The 21,599-nt window shown below is 51.9% G+C and overlaps 1 protein-coding gene across 3 annotated transcripts in view; it reads left to right on the forward strand.

Moving 5' to 3' along the window:
• Window positions 1-21,599, forward strand: part of SMAD6 (SMAD family member 6) — a 92,790-nt gene that overhangs the window by 35,323 nt on the left and 35,868 nt on the right. The gene's annotated exons all lie outside the window — the stretch shown is intronic.

Below are 21,599 nucleotides of genomic sequence, written 5' to 3' on the forward strand. Positions count from 1 at the left end.
CCCAGGTGTGCGGAGGGCTCTGCCCACAGGGCAGGCAGTGGTTCTTCTTCCTCTACTGCTCCTCTGGGCTGCATTGTTCCCTAACTGGGCCTGGCCCAGGGAGGTGGTCACCCCGAGTGGGTGGTGCTAACCACTCCCTCCTTTGCGCTTGGGCAGCCCCAGACACGGATGGCGTGCCTGTCTCAGGTCACCTTATTGGAAGCTTTCTCAGGTAGCCCCACCTTGGGGTGGCCAATGGGTGCTTTCCCTCCTCTGTCAACTCCCAGGAAGGAGGAGCCTCGGCACACCCTGCCTAGATTGTGTGCGTGTTTCCAGAGTGGGCATCGACCCTGCCACGTTTAGCCACTTTTCTTACTGACTTTAGGGGAAGGCCTTAGTATTCCCTAGCTGTGTACTTTGGGGCGGGTTCCTGAACGTTTCTGAGTCTCGGTTTCTTTGTAAACGAGAGTGGTTAATAAGGTCCTGTTTGCCTGGTTGTGGTGTAAATGAAAAGAGATAATGTATGCCAGGTGCCTAGTATCATCCGGGGGCCTGCTGGGTGTTTGGGCAGTGGAGGGGGTTGTTCTGAGTGACCCTGAGAAATTGTACTGTCCTGCTGTCTCCCCATTTACCCACAGGAATGAGCAGCCCTGGTGAAATGGTTGACCTCGTCTGTGGTTGACTCAGCCACAGTTGAATGAACTACCTCTGTTCCCTTTTCTCCTGCCCACACTCTGGTTGGGGAAACTGAGGCCACCCTGAAGTTCCGCCTACACTCGGTGTCCCTTGGCAGATCCCATGAGGGTGGCTTCGGAAACGGCTTTGGAGATTCAGGAACACACTGGATGCATCAGTTGGTGAGCCAGGGAAATTAGCAGTAACGAGCTCATTTCGATAGCAATGAGCTGAGTCTCCCTCCAGCTGCCAGACATTTATGAGGCTGGCTGGGTGCCGGTGGCCGGAGGCCTCCGATGGCCCTCACCCCTCTGCCTTCCGGCTGGAAATAATTTGTATTTAAAAAATAACAATAATAAAAAGAAGGATCTCCATCTCCTCTGGCCTTCTGGTTCTTTTGGGTCCAGGTGGGGAGATGCTAGATGCCTTTGCCCTGTGAACTCTGTGTGGGGCAGTCAAGACAGGAAAGGGCCCTTTGCAGCCCCAATGCCTGGAGTCTCAGGGGCCTACAGCGTGTCTAGCCAGCCCCCTGGGCAGGAACTTTAGTCCCAAGAATGGGACTCAGCCATTATGCCCTTACTGGTTGCCCCTTCCCTAGGGGAAGACTCTGTGGCACCCTCTTCCATCCCTGCCATGTAGCTGGTGGGTCTCAGGTCATGCCTGGCATTTCTGACCCTGTCCATAGTCGGTGCCCCCTCTGGAGCCCCGGCCTTACTTAGCGAAGCCCGGTGGGTCGTTGGCCATGGCCTTTCCTCCAAGCTGCCCACTCAGCCCTCTGTCCCGAGACCTACCTCTGCTTCTGGCCTTGGGGTGAGGGTGCATTTACTGAGTTCTTGCCTGAATCCTCAGCCCTGAGATTCGTTTTCTTGGAGCCCTCCACCTGGAGATCCTGCGTTCCAGAGCTGCTGTCCCTCCACGGTCAGCACGCGGGAGGCCATGCCCTGGCAGCGTGACTTTTCCCTCTGTGGGCCTCAGTTTCCACCTCAGGACGTAACCATACTCTGCTCTTCCATGAGTCACCCTGGCTGTGGCAGCTGCCCAGGGAAGGCTGAGCGAATGGGTGGATGCATCTACCAGCCAGAGACCCTGCAGGGCCTACTCCCATGGGATTCTGAGAGTCCCCTGCAGTGAAGAATGTAGCAGCTGAGAGTGCCCTTTCTTAGAAGGGTCGGTGGCTCTGCAGTGGGGCAGGTTTCTCCCAGCTTCCCACCCTACCCCCTACTCCCAACCAGTGCTGCAGGGTTCACATGGGCTGTGTTCTCTTGGGGTGGCTGGTGGTGGGGCTTAGATGGTGAGCAGAGGGTCTAGCATGGAGTCAGTTTCTGTATCTGCAAAGTGGGTGTCTACCTGGAAGGGCTTTGGGTGGCAAGGGAGTGATGTACAGTGCCTGAGCAGGTATTGTCCTTCTAGCTATCAGTGTCACTGACGTCCTCCTTAGAGGAAGGCGCCTACAGACATTAGATGGCTTGTTAGTGAAGGAGCCGGCCCAAGCCCCGCCCAGTAGCATTTCCTCTTTCTTCCTTTTTTAAAGTAATATATGATGAATGCAGAGCATTAAAAAACAAGAGAAGCACATAGGAAAAATACATTACCCTTAGCTCTTACCAGCCTGAAAGGAAATTATTATTATCTAACTAGCTTGCAATAGTATTTTTCTTGTCATCCTCTTTCTTAGCAAAAGATGGGAAGTATTATAGAAATCTGCTATATAGGTATATGTACATACTGCCAAATGAAAAGAAGGGAGTTATTATTAGTGACTGAACTGAGCTGAATTAAAAGTATATATAGCCATTTGTAGTGCTCTGTTTTGCTTTTAGCAATATTGAGAACATTTGCTTAATTCAACATATATTCTGTAGGCTTTTTAATGTCTACTTAGCATTTCGTGTCATGGATGTGCCGTATTTTCCTTACCAGTCTCCCAGACCTGGTTGTTGCAGTGATTTTTTTTTTTTTTTTCTTTTTTGTAAACTTAGAAACATGGCCTCCTAGTAAGCGCTCTCGTGCACATGTGCACATCACTGGCTATTTCCTTAGGATAAATTCCTAGAAGTGGGATTGCTAGGTCAAAGGCCATGCAGTTTTAAGGTCAGAGTGCTCTCCGGAAAGGCTGTACCCATTTTCTCTCCCAGCAGCCGTGAAGGAGAGAGCCCGGATCTTGTAACTCACAACCCTTTGCTATTTCCAAACCACGAGCCCAGAAAGAGTTGAGGGGGGAAAAAAAAAAACCACGGTGCTGGGAGCGACTTCCTGCCAGAGGAAGGGAGGCACTTGGTAAATAGTCCACTCCCAGTGTTTGAGTGGATGCTCTGCGGCCTGCCTTGGGAGGAGAGGAAAGAGCTGAGACCTGTCCATGTCTCAGGTGGCTTCTCATCCCCCTGGATGGGGAGGAGGATGACCACCTGAAAGGCCACAGGAGCATGAGTGCAGGACATGTGCCTTGGCCGACCCTGGTGTCTGATTCAGGCACACGGACCAGACCTGTGGTGAATGTTTGTTGAATAACAAAAAGCAGCTTGTTACCAGCGGAAGCTGGTGTGAACTCTTTGAAGTAGGGTTTGAGTCTTGTTCACCGCTGGCTACGCCCCGAGCCTAGAACCTTGTCCCTTCTCCGTAAACACTGGCTGGGTGAAGGAAGGCTCCAGGAGACAAACGCATCCAGGAACGTGGCAGAAGAATGGTCCAGATTTCCACAAGGAAACCAATGACCCATTGTGTGGCCCATACATCCCCTGCCCCCCTCCTAGGTGCTGGAAAGGGCTGAACAGGGAGTCTGGATGCCAGTTTCATGCCCCTCTCCTGTGTGAGCAGGGGCAGTTGCCTCACTGATTGAGCCTCAGTACCCGCACCCACCAGCACCAGCACTTACTGGCATGTGGGATCTTAGTTCCCTAACCCGGTATTGAACCTCTGCCCCCTGCAGTGGAAGCTCGGAGTCTTAACCACTGGACCACCAGGGAAGTCCCTTAGCCTGTTTCTTAAGGGACTAGGCTTTGTTCTCAGGGTCCCACTTCTGTGGTCAGGATGTGGGTGAAGAGGCTGTCAGTCGGCAAGACTCTGGCCCCACATATCCAGCCAGATGGGGGTCCTCCGGTTACCTCAGGATGGAGGGTACCTACTGTCCCAGCCTGGTCCCTGCCACTGCTTCCTACCCACTGGTCTTCAGGGCCCTTGAGGTAGCTGCTGGCACTCCCCTGGGGAGGGAATATGGAAATGAGATGATCAGGCCCTTCCCCAGCACGCCCCTCTGTTTTGAATAAGGTTGTGGATTGTTTGTTTATTTGAGAGAAGAGAGGCCCCAGCCAAACATCCTGCTTTTAAAGTCCGGAGCTCCAGCCCCAGGCCATCCAGCCCCACCCTCCCACCCAAAGAGGCCCCGCTTTTGCAGCAATTTTGCAGCACCCACTTGACTGGCATGCCTTCTGCCCCTCAGCTTGACTCCCCCATCCCTTCCCCACCTCTCATCTCCCTGCCTGGAGCCCACAGTAAAACAGCTTTTGGGGGCTCTCTTTTCCCTCCTGCTCTGTTCCGCTCCACTCCTTGCCCTAAACTTCCCCTTTGCTCAGGCTAAAAGAAGGGCTTCCTACTCTAGGAGGGACTGTTATTTTAGCAAAAGACTTTCCCATCTTAGATTTGTATCGTCGAGGTCTGAGTACAAAATCATTTTGTTGGTGAGGACTTAAGAAAAGCAAAGCCCTTCCCTCAGGGCACATGGCCCAGCAGCAGCCTGGCGCAGGACAGAGAATCAGGTTGGGAAAGCTGGGACTCCAGTGTGACCTCTGCCTCCAGCTTCCTGTGTGACCTTAGACAAGTCTCATTCCCTCTCTGGGCCTCAGCTTGCTCATACACAGTGTGAGTGGATGCGCTCTTGAGTTCCTTTCCACCCCTGCTTCTCTAAGTGAGAATCACGTGACATCAGGTGGGGAGGCCCCTTAGAGTGCCTCCGGAGCCTGTGGCACCCCGACCCCTCCCTTGCGCCCCACTTCCCGCAGCCAGTTTGGAGCCAGAGACAAAAGCGTACTCTGGGCGGAAGGTGCGGCCAGTGGGGATGTGTGCTGGTGCCTGACTGGCGGGCTCTGATAAGAGGCCGAGGCTCCCCATGAATCAGCTGGAGGTGCTGGAGGTGGGGGGAGATAGGGCAGGCTGGCACTGGTCTTGCCAGTCTCTGCCCGCATCCTCTGGGGCCTCATACAGGTGAGAGGTTTCAGGGCACAGGCAGACAGAAAGGGACCCCAGCAGCTGTGCCACTGTGGTGACTCTTGTCCTATTTTGTGTTTGCAAGCCTGGGATTTTTCTGGCCCCAACAAACCTGGGAGCTTCAAACAGCCACGTGACCCTGAGGCTCTCTCCTGGTCGTGGGACAATGTGTGGGATGGGACGTGTGTGGTTTCTGGAAGTTAAAGGTCTCCCTTCCCGGCGAGCCAGCTCTTTGTTCCACATCCTCAAGGACCCTGACTTCAGCCTATTGTTCCTGCTGCTGACACAGAGGCTCCGAGTTCCTCTCTGGACTTGGGCTGGGGTGGGGGGTTCCTGGTGTTAGCGGTGGGGGCCTGGGGGTTGGGAACTGTGCATACCTGCTTATGAAAAGGCATCCTCTCATTCAGGGAAAATCTCATTTGGGGACACCCTCTTGCTGTGTGGGAGGCTGAGACAGCAACTGCCAGGCTTTTGTGTCTTTTGAGTTTCGTCAAACTGAGGCTTGGCGACTTGTGGCTGCGGCTGATTCCGTGCCCTTGGTGGGCATGGTAATTAAAGTGCTCGGGTGGACACTCAAGGACTAGGTTCAGTTTGACAGTAGCCGATGGCGGCATTGCGGAGAGGACCCATTTCTGGATGTGAACGGTTATGATGACCCACTAGCAAACCCAGCATGTCCCCTCAGTGTGGCTTCATTTGAGTCAGAGTTCATTGTGAAGATCTGGGTTCTCCAGAGTTGGGAGGATGGTCTCAAAATGCAGAGACCTTGGTTCTATAGGTTTAGTTTTGTTTTAACACATAAGGAAGGGAAAGGCATCTTTAAGTCACTTTCAGTGAACGCTATGCAATTGGGCGTTTATTACGTCAGTTATTTGTACGACAGTACTAATACAAAATTCCTTCTGGCCTGATTTTCAATTTACAAAGAACAACCCAGTTGATCCAGTTGATCTTCCATGAGAAAATCCAGCCAGGAAGACAGAAATTCTTAGCTCCACTTGGCAGGTAGGGATACTGAGGCTTGGCTGGAGTCGCACAGTTTGCTGAGGGCATGTAGCCAGCCAGTGGGATGTGGATGGGCCCTGGGCCTCTGGCTGCCAAGGCTGGCCCTTGCCGCCACACCTGCCCTTCACTTGAGAGCTGCTTCTGCCCCTGTAAGCCAGCTCATCCTTGATTAGGGTCCCTTTGGTCAGTGGAAGGTTCTGGGCAGATGCCTCAGCTCCCTTGGGGGGAAGCCAGCCTGCCCATGCCAGCTGGTCTTTGAGGAACCCTGTCCCCATCTTCTTGGCTGTTCCTTGGGAGTAGAAAGTTTCGTGGTTGGGGCTGGAGATGCTGTTGACAGAGCCCACTGGGCCAACGATACCTCCTCCTCTGCCCACAATGCTTCTTCACCTGAAGATTATTCATAGATGGTGAAGTCCAGATTACTTTCCCTTGGCACTGGGGTTCCCCCCTAGTCATATATACTTAGTAAAAGTTGAAAAGTGAGCAAGGTAAATTGGATAGAGATCAAATGAAACACCCTACCTTAGGATGCAAGGCGAACGCAGGTGGCTTGGGAATCATGAGACATCAGGGATATCTGTGGAGGCTCCAGCCACCTTTTCCTCAGGGGGCTGAGTGCAACCACCTGTTCTGTGCAGGAACCACTAACTCACCCTTCTCACCCCTGCAGAGATGGCCTAGAGTTTCCCCTGCGAGTCCTTTGGGTTCTGCTGTATCACACAGCTGCCCCCGTCTCCTAAGTTGCCCCACTGCAGCCAGCCCCCTCCTCGAATCCTGCCTGAGCTACATAAATCACCCTAAGAGCACATTCCTTGGGGGATTTGTAAAATAATCAAAATATTTGGGGGAAAGACCTTAAGATTACTTATGGCTATTAGTGCGATCCATATATTTTGGCACCAAGCATGGCTTAATTGAAAAAATATGTGCGCTTGGTGATTTCTTTCTTTCCATCTTTTTTTTTTCTTTTTTCATAAGGAGTAGGCCCGGAGAAAAAGAGTGGTTAAGAAAAAAAAAAAAAACAGAGGAATTGAATATCAAAAGGGTTTGTGTAGAGGAGCTGTTTACAGAATTTTGGAAAATATAATGCTAAATGGAAAGTAAGCCCTGCCTATATAGTCCAGAATTATTAATAGAACGGAGTTACCAGGCACATAATGAAGCTTTTAAGAGACCTGGGACAACTTTCCCCGTTGCAAAACAAGTTTCCTTCGAATAGCACCATTCACGCAGCTAAGGGCATTGGGTTACAACAATAAATAAAAATGAACAGTGCCCTGAGAAATTCAAGGAATGCACCAACGATTCAGTGATTTAGTATGAGAAAACACTACTTAAACATTTAATTGAATCGCATACTTTCATCTTTAAAACACCAGCGTTTGAACTGCCACCTGAATCTTTCTCTTCGCTTCATTAGATGGCAAGGCTCCTGGGGGAAGGGTCGTGCTCCTGCCCCTTCACAGGTTTTTCCCTTCCCTGCTGCGCCCTAACTCGCTTTTTCCCCAAGATCATCAGGAAAAGGCGACTGGATGGGAGTTTCCTCGTAAAGCTATAGAGAGAGGCCTGTGTGTGGGATGTGCTTTTTCAAAAGCTTTGTTTGCGAGGACTTGGTCTTAGCTTTGGGCTTCCCAGATGGCCCCGAGATATAGAATCTGCCTGCAATACAGGAGATGAGGGTTCAATCCCTGGGTCTGGAAGATCCCCTGGAGGACGGCACGGCAAACCACTTCAGTATTCTTGCTTGGAATATCCTGTGGACAGAAGAGCCTTGTGGGCTACAGTCCATGGGGTCACAAAGAGTCCGACACGACTTAGCAACTGAAACAACAAGAACAAGGTCTTAGCTTTCGAGCCCTGTCAGTCACTGCCCCTCCCTCCCCAGAGGCCGTTTCCCCCTCTGTTTAATGAGGGGCTTGCATCCGAGCCTCTGATTCGAGGGCTTTGTCATGGTACACATTGTACATGGTGCACCAGTACTGTGCCTGGTGCCCAGTCTGATTCAGCAGCTTCCTTAGCTGCTCACGTTGTGCCTTCCTGATTAAGATTTCCTGGAGTAGGTGCTCCCGAGGGCCCTTCCAGGTGTAGGAAACCTGAGGGCAGGGATGCAGTGACAGCAGGGCTCCTCTTGGGGCCAGGCCTGCTGCACGCAGCCTCCCTGGATCCTCAGGTCTAGAGACTTTGTGATTTGAATTTCGGGTTGGGCTGGGCTGATACTGGGAGGCCTGGACCCAGGTGACGTCCTAGAGTCAAGTCTGTGTGCGTGGACAGTGGTTCCGAGGTGCCGGGTCAGCGGAGCCGGCCGAGGCCTGCCGACAGAATGGGTTTGGCATCTGGGAGAGCAAGGGGAGACTCTGGGTCTGCAGCACAGTTTTCAGACCTGGCCGGGGGCTGTCATTCAAGGTTTCAGGGTGTACACACCGTACACACTGGCGATCACTGCCTCAAAAACGTTCAGCGTGGCCGGGGCTCCCGGGCTCTCCTTAAAGATTCACCAGTGGCTCTTTACTGATTGCTTGCCTTGTCCAGACCATGCTCTGAGCTGCTGTGCAGGGCACAGGGTAGGGGGAGGGTGGCTCTGCTCAACCTTGCCCTTGGTGAGCTTGTAATCTTTTTACGCTAAGACAGAAGAGCCGTGTGACCTTAGGCAAGTCAGTGCGCAGTAAGACTTGTGACCTTTATCTTGACACCTAGGAAACCCCCCAGTACCAAATACTTGTTTTTGTGTGAGCATCTTCACGGACTGCTTTATACCTTATCTCCCACCTAGACTGGGGCCTTGTCAGGACAAGGATGAGTGTTCTGTGTGACCATCACCCAGTGAACGAGCCATCTCTCGTGTTCATTCTGGTCCATTTACGGGCACCTCCCTGCAACCCAGCCTGTGCCTGATGCCGGGACACAAAACAGAGAAGACCCAGCCCTGGTTCCCACAGCACTTCTTGTCTCTCTAGGAACTTGGGCCTGGGAACAGCTACTGTAGCTGTGATTTGTTTGGTGCTAAGGCAAGGTTTTCTTGTTTTGAGGGGTCCCCAAAGCAGACCGTGAGATAGGAATTTGAGTACATGGTTTATTGGAGCAGGGGGTTGACCCAGGAAATAGCAGTGGAGAGTGGGGAAGGGATGGGGTGGGAGAGGCCAGGGCAGGGAGCATTATATGAAGCCAGTTACCTCTGTGGACACTCGGAGCGGAATCCTCCTGGGCACTTTCGGAAACAACGTGTAGTTCACCTCAGAGTTATCCCAACTGAGGAGGGGTACCATTCCATCACTCCTGGGGTGTTCATTCCTCCTACTTCCAGCTCTCAAGGAGAGGAAGCCCACAGCAACCTCTCAGGAGTGTCCTGGGACAAGAGCAGGTCCTGGCATTTAGTCGAGCTGTGCACTGAACTGGTGCAGGCTGAGAGGGACATGGACAGAACACCAGCAGGGTTCGTGGGCAGCCTCCATGTATCAGGCCCCTGGTGGCCCTGGGACCCTGCCCTTGGCCAAAGTTTGTTCTCAACAAAGGAGAGCCTGACAAGCCCCTACCCTTTTCAGGGCCAACACTGAGACAGGCCCTGGGTTTGAGATTCTCTGGGTGAAAGTGCTTTGCACATTGTTGAGTTCTATTCTGCAGGGGAGGGTGGGAGGATGATGGTGGATCAGGTGATTAGGTGATCATAGCTCTGCATAGAGGTCTCAGACCACCTTACTCCAAAATCAGAAGACAGGGCCAGTCGGTACTTTATGGCCTTGGGGAAGCTACTGAACCCACCTTGCCCACTTACCATGAGCCTGAAATGGGAGCCAGTACAGTGCTCAGCCTGTTGCCAAGGATAAAGATGCTCAAGAAGAGGCCACTCCCACTCCCATCCCTCACAGACTGAGAGCTTGTGCCCTCCTGCAGCCCTTCCAGCATGCTGTACCGTGGCCAGTGGGAAAGGTTCTGTTACTGCCTCTTTCGCAATAGGAAACTGAGACTCGTAAGAACTAAGACTGAACCTGGGTCTCCTGAGCCCCCAGGGTCACACTGTTTTCCTGATGTGACAGGTGTGCGTCGAGGTCAAAGCAAACCACAAAGCCAACCTGGGAGCGGGGAGGAGATGGACTGGCCATGTGCTCTGGCCGTGGCACTCACCTGTCTCAGGCAGGTCCTGGCATCAACATATTGCATTGGCCAAAAAGTTCATTTGGGTTTTTTGTAACATCATATGGAAAACCCCAAATGAACTTTTTGGTCAACCCAACATTTAGGCTGCCTGGGACTTGAGCTCCTGATCTGTGCACGCTGCCTTCTCGGTGCCTTGACCGTGCTGGGCATGGAGCAGGTTTTTAGTGCCAGAGGGGCTTTGGCGGTCAGCCAACCAAACCTTTGTTTTGTTGGGAAGAGGAAACGGTCCCAGAGACACCAGTGACTTCCCTGAGACACAGTGACTTACTGACGACCAGAACTGCAGCCAGGCCCCGGATGGCTGGCGTGCTTTCTTCCTACGCCTTCCGTAGGAAGCTGCTGTGTAAAGCCCGTTTTATTATAGTTGCTTATAAACATAATAGAAATCCTTTACATTTAATGGTGCCTTTAAAAAAAAAAAAGCAGTTTACAACACAGCTTTTCACTTGCTTCTTAGGAAACCCATTGAGGGACAAACAGGCATCACCCGTTTTCAAGCTGTAATAACTGAGGCTCAGGAAGCCTGCCAGGGTCTTGAGTACCCCAGGGCAGTGATCTTTCAGCCGTACACGGATTTTAGTGGGTCAGTGTTGGAAGTCTTGGCTGGGAGGTGCCCTCCCCTCTTTCTGACAGACTGTAGACGTTTTGGGGTGGAGGGATTTTGGGAGAGAACCCCAGGCTGGTGTCCAGAAGGGGTTCAAAGCCACCTCTGGCCTGGCTTGCTGTGTCACTATAGGGAGTCCCCTCACCTCTGTGCTTGGAATTCTTTACACTCGGCTAGGTGGTCACATCACCCTCAGTACTCACAGTTTGATGGTAGCAGGCATGTAATTTAAAAACCACATACAGAACTCTTTATTATAAAGATCTGAATAGATTGCTCTGGGATCTCAATGGGGGTTGCCTAGGCAAGTGTGGGAGGGCTTCATGGAGGAGGTGACCTTTAGCCCTGGCTGGGGATAGTGAGGGAGAACTACAGGGGGATGGCAGTAGCCTTTGCCAAAGGTGTACCACGTGCACTGTGTTTTCATGTATTGTCTTGTTGAATTCTTACAACACACCGCCCTGGGAAGGTTGCTTAATTATTGCCATTTGGCAGATGAGGTCATAGAGCCCCAGAGAGGGCGGGTAGCTAGTTGGGGGCCACATGAAGCAGGTTGTAAAGCCCTTTTGTCTTCTTTCTACCTCTCTGAAGCCTCCCACACCACTGCCACAAAGGCCCTGAGGCCCCGATCAGACTTTCTCAGCACTTTCAGGATGTGAGGTCTGCAGAAGGTGATGAGGTTCAGATGGTGTGCCCAGACAGGGAGTGGCAATCCAGTGTCCACCTCAGTGCCAGCAGCCTTGCTCCCCAGCCTGCCCATATGTCATCCCAGCTGTGGGATCTGGGCAGAATTGAACCTTCTGTGAGTCAGGCATCCATCTACAAGGAGCCCCCGGGGCTCCTCCCTGCCCCCAGACTCCTCAGCACTGCCCCTTGGTGCCTTCTCTCCACCTCTGCTGTCCTCCTGCCTTGGCTCCCTCGAGAGGCCTCCAGCATACACCAGGGGTGAGCATGTTGCCTCTGCGTGCCTGCCTCCCTCTCACCTCTCTGGGTGGCCTTTTTTTAAAGGGTCCTGCCTTATGGGTGTGAAACATCAGGGTCACTCAGCTCAAGATTTCTTTGCACAGATGGGGTAGCCGCGGCTCTCAGAAGTGAAGTGACTTGTTCAAAGTCACACTGCATTAGGGGCTGGGCCAGAGCTCCTGGCGAGGCTTGGCCAGGAGTGACTGTTGGGGACTCTGCAGCTCACTGCCATGGTAGGATGGCTCACGGGATTCAGTACACACTACCCACCTTTTGTGACTCTGGTGCCTCACCCTAAACAGCCTTGTGAACTTGAGAAGGAAACTTAGAACTTTTTCCTCCTCTTGCTGCAAGGGCTTCTTTGGTCTTTTGGAGATTTGTGGGGACAGGGTGTTGCTGAGGGAAAAAGCCCCAGCCAGGTGATGCTTCCTGGCACTGCCTGCCTTCACCATCAGAGGGCCCGAAAGGCAGCATGCGGGGTGCTTGGGGATTCAAGCTCTGGGGTCAAATGTCACAGTCACAGTGGGTGGTCACGGGCTCATTTGTCCTCCTCTATAAGAGTGGGGATAATGGGAGCCCTACCTCAGGGGCCTGATTTAATAACAGGCATGTAGGAAGAGCTCCATGAATGGGTCATATTGTTATCTGGTCCTCGGAGACAAGGGGGGCACTTCTCATCCCTCCTCTGTCTCCATCTGACTCTTGTGTTCTCCGAACTCGCTCACTCTTACCGAGTGGCCTCTTGCTTGTGCTGTCTTTAAATCAAGGCAGGGGCCAAGTTCAGAGTCATACTTGCAAAAAGGTCGGAGTTTGCCAGGCTCCAGGTGACCCTGCCTGGGGCGTTGCCTCATTGCACTGCTCTGAGAGTTGGCTGCAGTTTGCAGTATGCAGGGGTTCACACCCACTTCTTCCCTGGCTGTCCTCCCCTGGCCCAGGAACACACACACACAGTTCACACAAATCCTCATGAAAGCACAACTGGTGGTACTTGGTAGGAGCTCAATAAATGCATGTGCCCATTTTATTTTCTGTCCCTTGGTGGTGATGTTACCAGGTAGGTGCTCTGTGCTAAGCATTAGAGGATTGAGCAGAGTAAAGCTGAGCGCGGAGTTGGGCATTTCTAATCAAGTGTTTCCCATGATTCTTGTAACCACTGGGAGTGGGAGCAGTATAGTTCTTAATCCCCATTTTACAGGTGGGTTCACTAAGGCTCAGAGAAAAGGCACATGTCCACTTAAGGCAACAGTGCAGGGGTTAAAAGTCCATTTAATGATACAGATGCACTTGTTTACAAAATAGCAATAGTCTCACAGACATACAAAGCAAACTTAGGGTTACCAAAGGAGAAAGAGGGGAGAGGATAAATTAAGAATTGGGATAAACAGATACATTCTACTATATGTAAAATAGACAAAAACAAGGATCTAATGTATAGCACAGGGATCTTGTAATAACCTATAATGGAAAATGATCTGAAAAATTATGTGTGTATGAATTACTTTGCTGTATGCCTAAAACATTGTAAATCAACTGTACTTCAATTTAAAAGAACTCGTGTTAAAAAGATGATCTCATAAAATAAAAAAAAATCCATTTAAGACAAGAGGGCACAAAGGATAGGATGAGCCTCATGACTGCCTTCAGAGGCAGCAGTAAGGAGCTGGAGGAGGGAAGGGGGAGCCCTGTGGTTTGGGGGTGCCGTGTGTCTCACCTCGCCAAAGGGATGACTTCAGTTGGAGCTAGGGGTAGGCTGCTTTGTCCTTGTCCCTAGGCCCTCCTCTGCTGTTTGCTTGCTGTGTGGCCTTAGGCAAGTGTCTTTCCCTCTCTGAGTCTATAAGGACTGCTCGGTCATTCACTCTATTTTTGAATTTTCTGGAAATGGGCAGCTAATCAAACATGTTGGTTCTAGTGCTGTCCTTACTTTTCAAAAACTCCTTAGGACTGTGGGGGTCATGGCCCAGCTCTCAGGGTGACTTTCATGTTGAGTAGTCACCACCAGGCTGGGAAGCTGTCAGAAAATTCCTGTTTGCTCACAGGACGGTCCCAAACATGCCCGCATGGATTCCCAGGCCCCTTCAGCGTGCATGCAGGACCACACTTCCCAGAGTCCCCGCCTGCCCTGAAATTAACAAACCATGGTCCATGACTGTTACTGGTCCTCAGTTTCCCCCTTTTGTACCAGGAGAGGAAACAGCTTGGATCTGTGCTTTTCAGACTTTTTCAGGTGCTGCTCTAAAGCATAAGGGAAGGAGTAGCTGTCCTTTTACCTGTTTTAGATCCTGAGACTAACAGTAAGATTCTATATGGGAGACAAAGGTCAGTGAATGTTCCATTGCTAAAGAAGAAAACAAGCGTTAAGAACCGAGTAGATGATACTTTCTGTCTCAAGTCCATTGTGATGAGAATATTATTATGCTAAGGTCATCCTTGGATGACCCCAGGGCCCTGTGATCGCCACTGGAGCCTTCTGCTTATCTGCAGAAATGGCCCTACCTGGGCTCCAGGTGGAAGAACCCACAGCATGTCCCTGGACTTTGTGGGTACTCTGTGGCTGACAGGGTGCTCACTACTGATCTCCTAGCACTAGCCTGGATGAGGCAGCTGCTGTTACCACCCCTCATTCCTTTTAGGGATGAGGAACTGAGGCTCGGGGCAGGAAGAGCCCGCCCAAGGTGAGAGGCCGGGCCATCGCAGTGGGGGCCGGGTGGTGATGTCCCGCTCCTTGGGCCAGGCTGGGCTTGGCCCCCACCTCTGCATGGGGCTTCCAGCCAGCGGAACCCACAGTGGGGTTAAACAGAAAGGCCTCCTGGAGGAAGGAAAAGATTCCCAGAGTTCTGTGCTTCAAGCCATTTTGGTTAAAAAAAACCTAATTAGAGGTGACAATGGTGACTTTGTCTGTGTGCTCACTTTTTCCTCCCTCTTCCCCACACCTCCCCCTTCTCTCTGTCTCTCATTTGTTATATCCATGGGAAAACTAGGTAACGTTATAATTACTGAAAATATTGTGGGTCCGTGGAAGCTAGGGGGAGGGGCCCCATGCCTGGGAGTGCAGGAGGCCCTTTTTAAAAAAAAAAAAAAATTTTTTTTTTTTTTAGGCTTTATTTTATTTTTTTCCTTTCGTTTGGAAATGGAGCCCTTTGCAGTCATGCTGTCACAGTTAAAATAAGGTTTAAATTACAGGCCAGCCCGTGGCTTTTCCCCTTTCTTTCAGAATTTTTGCCAACTTGCAATTTACTTAATGAAATCCTGCTATTCCGTTTAACGGGGATATTTTTTGCAGATGTTGATTTAACTTAGCTTTGCAAAATATGTGAACTGTACCGTTTCTTTTCCTATTTTTAACGGTTTCAGGATTTTAGTTCAGCAACTCCACTGGCTCTGCCCTGCCAGCCATGGTGTTTACTCCCAGCTCTTGAAAATATTTGTTTTCCATTGCGCTGTCTGCCCTCCCGTCCATCCCACATGCCCACAGAGGGGAGGGGTCCCATACACAGCAAATTCTTCCTGAGGAGACTCAGGCGGTTTCAGTGGAAATGGGCTGAAATGGGTGGAATTGGGCTGAAGGGACACCAGAGTTTCTTACAGTCCAACCCCCTTGTTTTGAGGGAATGGATGCTCAGAGTGGGGAAGTGACTTGCCTAAAGTCACACCGCAAATTAGGAGCATGGTGGCTTGAGACATGAGCTGGGTCCTCTGGACGAAGGTGAGAGTGGGGAGTCAGGGTGTTTTTGCCTTGTGGCTATTTTGGCTGGTTCTTCTCTCTAGGAAGAGATCCGTGCCCACCCACCCCCCACCCCTCACTGGGGCAGGGGTGGTTTGGGCTTGACTCTCATGTGCCAAGGGAAGTTCTGCTTCATGTTTACCTGAGGCGGCTATGGCTAGTGGAGAAATACCCCAAGAGTTCTGAGACTTGGAGCTGTGGGGAAGGGCTTCTGCTGCTTGGCTATCTTCTGTGACCTGGGTAAATTATTTCCTCTCCCTAAGCCTCAGTTTCCCCATGTGTACAGCATAGGTGAGAGTCCTTGTCTCCTCTGTCAGGATCTAATGGAGGAGGCCAGTGTGAGAAGCTCTGGCCTGAAGCCCAGCAGGTGTTAAGGGAATGCTTTTATAACATCCTCACACACTGCCAACTTGGGTCCCCACGGGAGGACACAGGAAGAGAGATGTGACATGCGAGTGAACCTGGGGTCTCTGGGTACCAGGATCTGGGTCAGATATAGCAGGACACGCCCCTTCTCTTCAGTGTGGGAACCTGCCACCCCCCCCCAGACACCCTTTCTTTAATGAGGACTCACCCAGAATGACAAGGACTCCCGTGGTGTCAGGAGAGAGTGGGCAGATTATTTCTCTGAGTGGGGGCAGAGGCCCAGATTGGCAGGGGACTTGCCAGGGGCAGAGCTCAAACCCAGGGCATCACTCTTGCTGGCTCCTGTGGTGACGGGGTCGGGGGGTCAGGCCCTGAGGATGGGTCTCTCTCTGAGTCCCCAGGTTGGGGGCTGGTACATCTTGACCCTGGCCCCTTTCAGGGCCTCGCCCCCAGTCTCGTGGAGGGCTCGCCTGGCTCCAGCCTTCTGGAGCAGGCTAAAGGAGATTCTGGAGGTGGGGCCAGCTGGGAGCGTGGGGGCAGCGGTTCAGTGCTGGAAGGCGCCTGGCTGGGCCTGCCCCGATCGCCGCATTCCGCACACACGCCCTAGATGCTGGAATGTCCACTGAGCTGCGAAGGAAGTGCTGGCAGGACAACAGAGCTGCGGGTGGGCGGAACGCGATGGGCCCGGGCACTGGGGATCAGGCCCACTGCAGACGTGGAGATGGCCGGGCTAGGGCCAGGGATGGAGGGACAGCCTCCTTGGCAGGCTCGGTGACCTCAGGGAGCAGTTTCCCGCGGCCTCGAGGGGCTGGTTTCTGGTGAGGCTGATGGAGAGGACCAGAGACCCTCCTTGAAGCCAAGTCCACATTATACAAACCCCATTTATATAAAGTGGTTGTTGTCTTTGTGTATGTCTGCGGGTGGAGGTGGTGGGAAGGGAAGGGTGACTGGAACTTTTGTTGCCTGAAGAATTCATCACATGGATCCTTGTATATTCATGACCCTTGGTTCCTTAACACTCTCCCTTTTATTACTAAATATAAAGTAGCATGTCATCACACAAGCAATGCAGTTACAGCCTCTTTTTGTAATACTGAAAATATACTGGCAAAGCAGAAGTCTCCCCCTTTTCCCCTGTGACTTTCCTTCTGGGGGTTAAGCGCAGCAGGATGAAAACAGCAAGGAAACAAGGTAGATTAAAAGGTAACAACACGGCAAATCTGGACACTAGTGACAATAATGAAAACGTCACGAAAGCTCTCAGACTGTTTTCATAAATCCAGCTACATGCTGAATTTCCAGGAGAGACAGAGCTAAACAAAATCATACAGGGAGGTTGAAACTGAAGAAAATTGGCAGAGGCGGGTGGCATAGGGAGGATAATCTAAATCAATGCTAAACAGAGAGAAAGCAAGTGCAGCAGTATTAACACAAGGTAATATAATTCCAGGCAAAAGAGCATTAGAAGGAACAAAGAGGCAAATTTTACAAAGATCAAGGGTTGGCAGACTTTGCCGTAAAGGGCTAGATAAACATTGTCGGCTTTGCAGGCTGTTCTGTCTCTGTCCCACTGCCGAGTTCTGCTGTTGTGGCGCGCGCGCACACACACACACACACACACACACAGACACACACACACACAGACACACACACACAGACACACACACAGACACACACACACACACACACACACACACACACACACACACACACACACACACACACACACACACACACACACACACACACACACACACACACACACACACACACACAATGCTTGTGATTATGTTCCACTAAAACTTCAGTACCCCAAACAAGTGGCGGGCCACAGTTGGCATTTGCTGACCCTTGACATAGGTCAAAGCTACAATGGCCAGAAAGATATAATAATCAAGAATCTTTATACACTTAGCAACATAGTTTTGAAACCTCTAATAAATCAGAAGATGGATAGAGCTTCCCTGATGGCTCAGTGGTAAAGAATCCGCCTGCCAAGCAGAAGATGAGGGTTCGATCGCTGGGTCGGGAGGCTCTCTTGGAGAAGGAAACGGCAACCCACTCCAGTAATCTTGCCTGGAGAATCCCATGGACAGAGGAGCCTGGGGGGCTACAGTCCATGGGGTCACAAAGAGTTGGACGTGACTTAGCGACTTAACAAGAACAGCAACACAAAAGATAGATAGAAATAAAAAGGGAATTTGACAAGCCTCCAGAAGAATGGGAGTTTGTAGTTTGTAATGGGAGTTTGTAGTTTCCGAAGTTGGCAGATCCAGTAGACAAGAGAGAGAAAGAGAATTTTACGAAGACCACTGCAAACATACTGCACTATGTATGTTTGTATATTTACTGGTGTGTGTCCTATTGTCCTATGCCAGGTCCCTGTTCACCCTTCAGGTTTTTTAGAGTGGTCCGTCTTGTCTCTAAATGGACTTGATGGATCAAGATAAGGTGAAAAAAAAACTCTGCCTCTTCAGCATTATGTGCTTCGTACAGTTGTGTAAGCCCCACCTACAAAATCCACCTGTCTCCCAGTGTTAAACACACCCAGTTGTAGGCAGGGTCCCCGCCCTGAATGAGCTAATAGTCAGTGGGATGGAGGGATGTGTGCCCTGACTCTCCTTGCCCACCACCTTCCTGTGGCCCCTCATGCCCACAACACCCCAAGGGCGCAGCCCTCGCCGACACCTACAGACCCTCTTTTCTCCAGAAGCCCTTCTGTATTCTGTGATCTGGCCTCAGCAGGCTGCTTTTGCCTTGACTTCTGCCCATGTGCCTTTGCCCAGCCCAGCCCTCAGCCCTGAAGTGCCACTCCCCACCTCTTCCACCCCTCTGTGGTCCCCCTCAGCATCCTCTTCCCCTGGGTGAATTTGGTGGCCCAGCCTTCTTTGCCTCGCTGCCCCTCATTTGTGTTCTTGGTGGTCGTGTCCTCTCTTCCCCAGGGTTGGAGTTCTGAGGGCAGAGGTGCACCTGGTCCCCTGACCCCCGGGAGACCAGCCTTGTGCCCTGTGGGGGCTCTGGGTAGTGACTGGATATGGAAAGGGGCATCCATGGAGACAGAGCCTCCCTGCCTCTTGCACGCCCCCTGGGAGCAGAGGTTAAATTGCATGTTTGTGAATCCCAGCACCACCCCTTCACCAATGGGTGACCTTGGTTGAGTCAGGAGGCCTCAATTCCCTCCTTGTCCAGCAAACAGGCAATTAATAATATTCCCCCCTACCCCACTCCCTGCCCACCCAGAGCTGTTGTGGGAACTAGATGCCTGCCATGGGATGAGCTAGCAGGACACGTCAGCTCCTGGCTCAGTCGTTCCCTATCTCATGATTCTTTGTCCTGGATGCTCTTGATCCCATTTCACAGATAGGGAGCCCAAGGCCCAGAGAGGCTAAGGCCACTCATCCCTGACACACAGCTAGTAAGTGGCAGAACTGGGTTTCGAGCTAAGGCCCCTGATGCCGGATCCCACGAGGAGGTGCATGCTGTCCCCAGGGCCTGTCCTCAAACACGCCCAGACACACTGAGTCAGGGCCATTCACGGTGGCTCCAGAGTGTCGCCTTCCCGGCCGGTCTCTGGGCCTGGCGCTGGGACCGCCACGTCCGTCTAATGCTAGGAAGTCGATTTGGTTTGGTCTCCTTCCTGCCCCTATCATCCGTCCCCTGGGGAAGCCAGCTCTGTCACTACTATGCCAGGCTGCTGAACCCTCTCATGGGATCGTGACATATCAGCCAGAAAGGGGCCTCTTAAATCTTGTGAAAAACATAGATTCCTGGGCTCCACCCAGGACCCATGAATCAGAATCTCCAGGGGCGGGGCCTGGGAATCTGGACAGAAGGGCCCAAAGCAAGGGAAACACTAGTTCTTTTAACCCTTTTATTTTTCATTGAAGAAGCTGGGCTTCAGAGAGGAGTCTGCATTGCAGGGAGGCTCAGAGAGCCTGGGGGCCTGAAAAGCCTTCTCTGGACCCTTACCTGGGCCACAGCTGCTGCCCCTTCCTAGCGCTGGTGCCCTCCACAGCCCTCCCCTCCCCTGGCCCCAGCCCCATCCCTTAGCCTCGGACCTCTAGGAACCCTGCACAATGGAAGTGGTTGCGAATGGGTGTGCAGAGACCTTCTGGAAACTCAGGCTCTGCTTGGAGACTTCCTGTGTCTTACAATGTTATCTTCAGAATAGGAAACTTTGCCCCATTTTTGCAACGCACATCCTTTGCCTGAGAGTCTGTGGTGGTGCCGGCCAGCCGGGGCGGGTCACTTCTCAGGCAGAGGCGGGGAGTCGTTCTGACAGCCATGCGAGTAAGACCTCTTTGCCTGCTACCCACAAGAACAAACAAACAGACCCTTTTGCAAAAATAATTCCTGTTGGCCAGACTCATCAGGAGCATTTGTTCCTTGAGCCCAGTGATACTGAGGAGCAAGTCGTTCCTTAGAGACAGGCTCCCTAGCCACGAGGCCCAACTCTGCTGCCTAACCTCTGGCAAGTGATTTCTGCTCTCTGAGCCTCAGTTTCCTCTTCTGTAAAGGGAGGAGGTTGGGCTGGATAAGTTCTGACGCTAACAGTGAATAGCTCCCCAAGGTTCCTTTTGATTCCTTTACTTTCTCCAAGTTTCTCTTTGAAATCAGCATGCTTTTGCTGTTAGACAATATGTTCTGGAGTACCCTATAATTTTCTGAGTTTCCACCAATCCAAGACAGGCATGCCCCTCCTCACCCTCAACTCTGAGACATTCATGTGACCCATTGGGGTGGTGGGTGGATTTCCCGAGTGACAGGTTGCATTTTGAACTGGGAGCAGGGAAATGCTGCTCGGAACTCAAAGGGAGCAGACTTTCTCCGGGCTTGCAGTTAGTTACACGCCCGGTCCAGAACTCACTTCCTATGGGCCAGCTGCAGAGAATGTTTATGCAGTTTCTTTTATTCCCCTCAGACTGGAATTCTTAAGGAGGACTCTTGGTTTGAGGGGAAAAAAATGTGTGTGTGTAGCCCACTAAATAACTTGGAACTGACCAGAAGGACTGATGTTTACAGAAATGAGAGCCTCTCTGATTTCCTTTGACACACACTCCTTGCCACAGGATTGATTATTCTTGCTTCCAGGGAGTCCGGGTTGGTGCACCCTTGCACACAGTAGGCATGAAGTGAGCATGAGAGAGGAGCCCCACCTCCTGGGCAAATGCTGTTCTTGCCTCTCCGTGGCACTTCTGTTGGCTGGACCCCAAACCCACAATGAGTGGTTCTTGAAAACATCCTTCCCACTCTTTCCCCTCAGGGAATTGCTTTCAGGGTTTCAGGGTGGGGCCCTACATATTCCAGGCCTGGGCAGGGCAGCTCTCGTGGCTGGGTGGGAGCAGTCAGGAGGGGGGTGCCTTGGGAAGGTAGAGATGGTCAGACTCTGGCATGAGTGACCTGCTAGGATGCGGTTCTTGGTGGGTCTTTGTAAGTAAGTGAGTCGGTCTGACTGTTTGATGGTAAAGGCCATGAGGAGGGAGAGGGTCAAACCTAGTGGATGCCTAGATTCCAAACATGGGTGAAGATCCTTCTGGCCAAACTGTGGGTCAACTACAGAACCCATGGTGACCATGGCAGGATGTCCATCTAGGAGCAGAGGCAAGCATATGGCAAACCCCAGCCTTCATTTTTTTGTTGGTCTTACCTGATAGCAATATGTGAAGCCCAAGGAAGGGGTGCAGGAGTGCAAAGGGATTGGTAGGGAGAGGGAGAAAAAGCATCCCCCAGCGCACCTGGCTTCCTCACCCTGCAAGACACAGGATGCATCTTCCCCATGGGACACAGCCGAGAGGCCCCTGCTAGCCTAAGGGGCACCTCTGAGGCTGGTTTCATCACCCAGTGGGTGATCCAGAGTCTTGGTGAGCCAGAAGATGTCAGGAATGCACAGAGGACTGGAGCCGCGGGGGGGTGGTCTCAGGATGGGGGGCGGGG

This window comes from Giraffa tippelskirchi, chromosome 7 (genome assembly GCF_054371585.1).
Source record: "Giraffa tippelskirchi isolate mGirTip1 chromosome 7, T2T-mGirTip1v1.2.pri, whole genome shotgun sequence".
Classification (NCBI taxonomy): domain Eukaryota; kingdom Metazoa; phylum Chordata; class Mammalia; order Artiodactyla; family Giraffidae; genus Giraffa; species Giraffa tippelskirchi.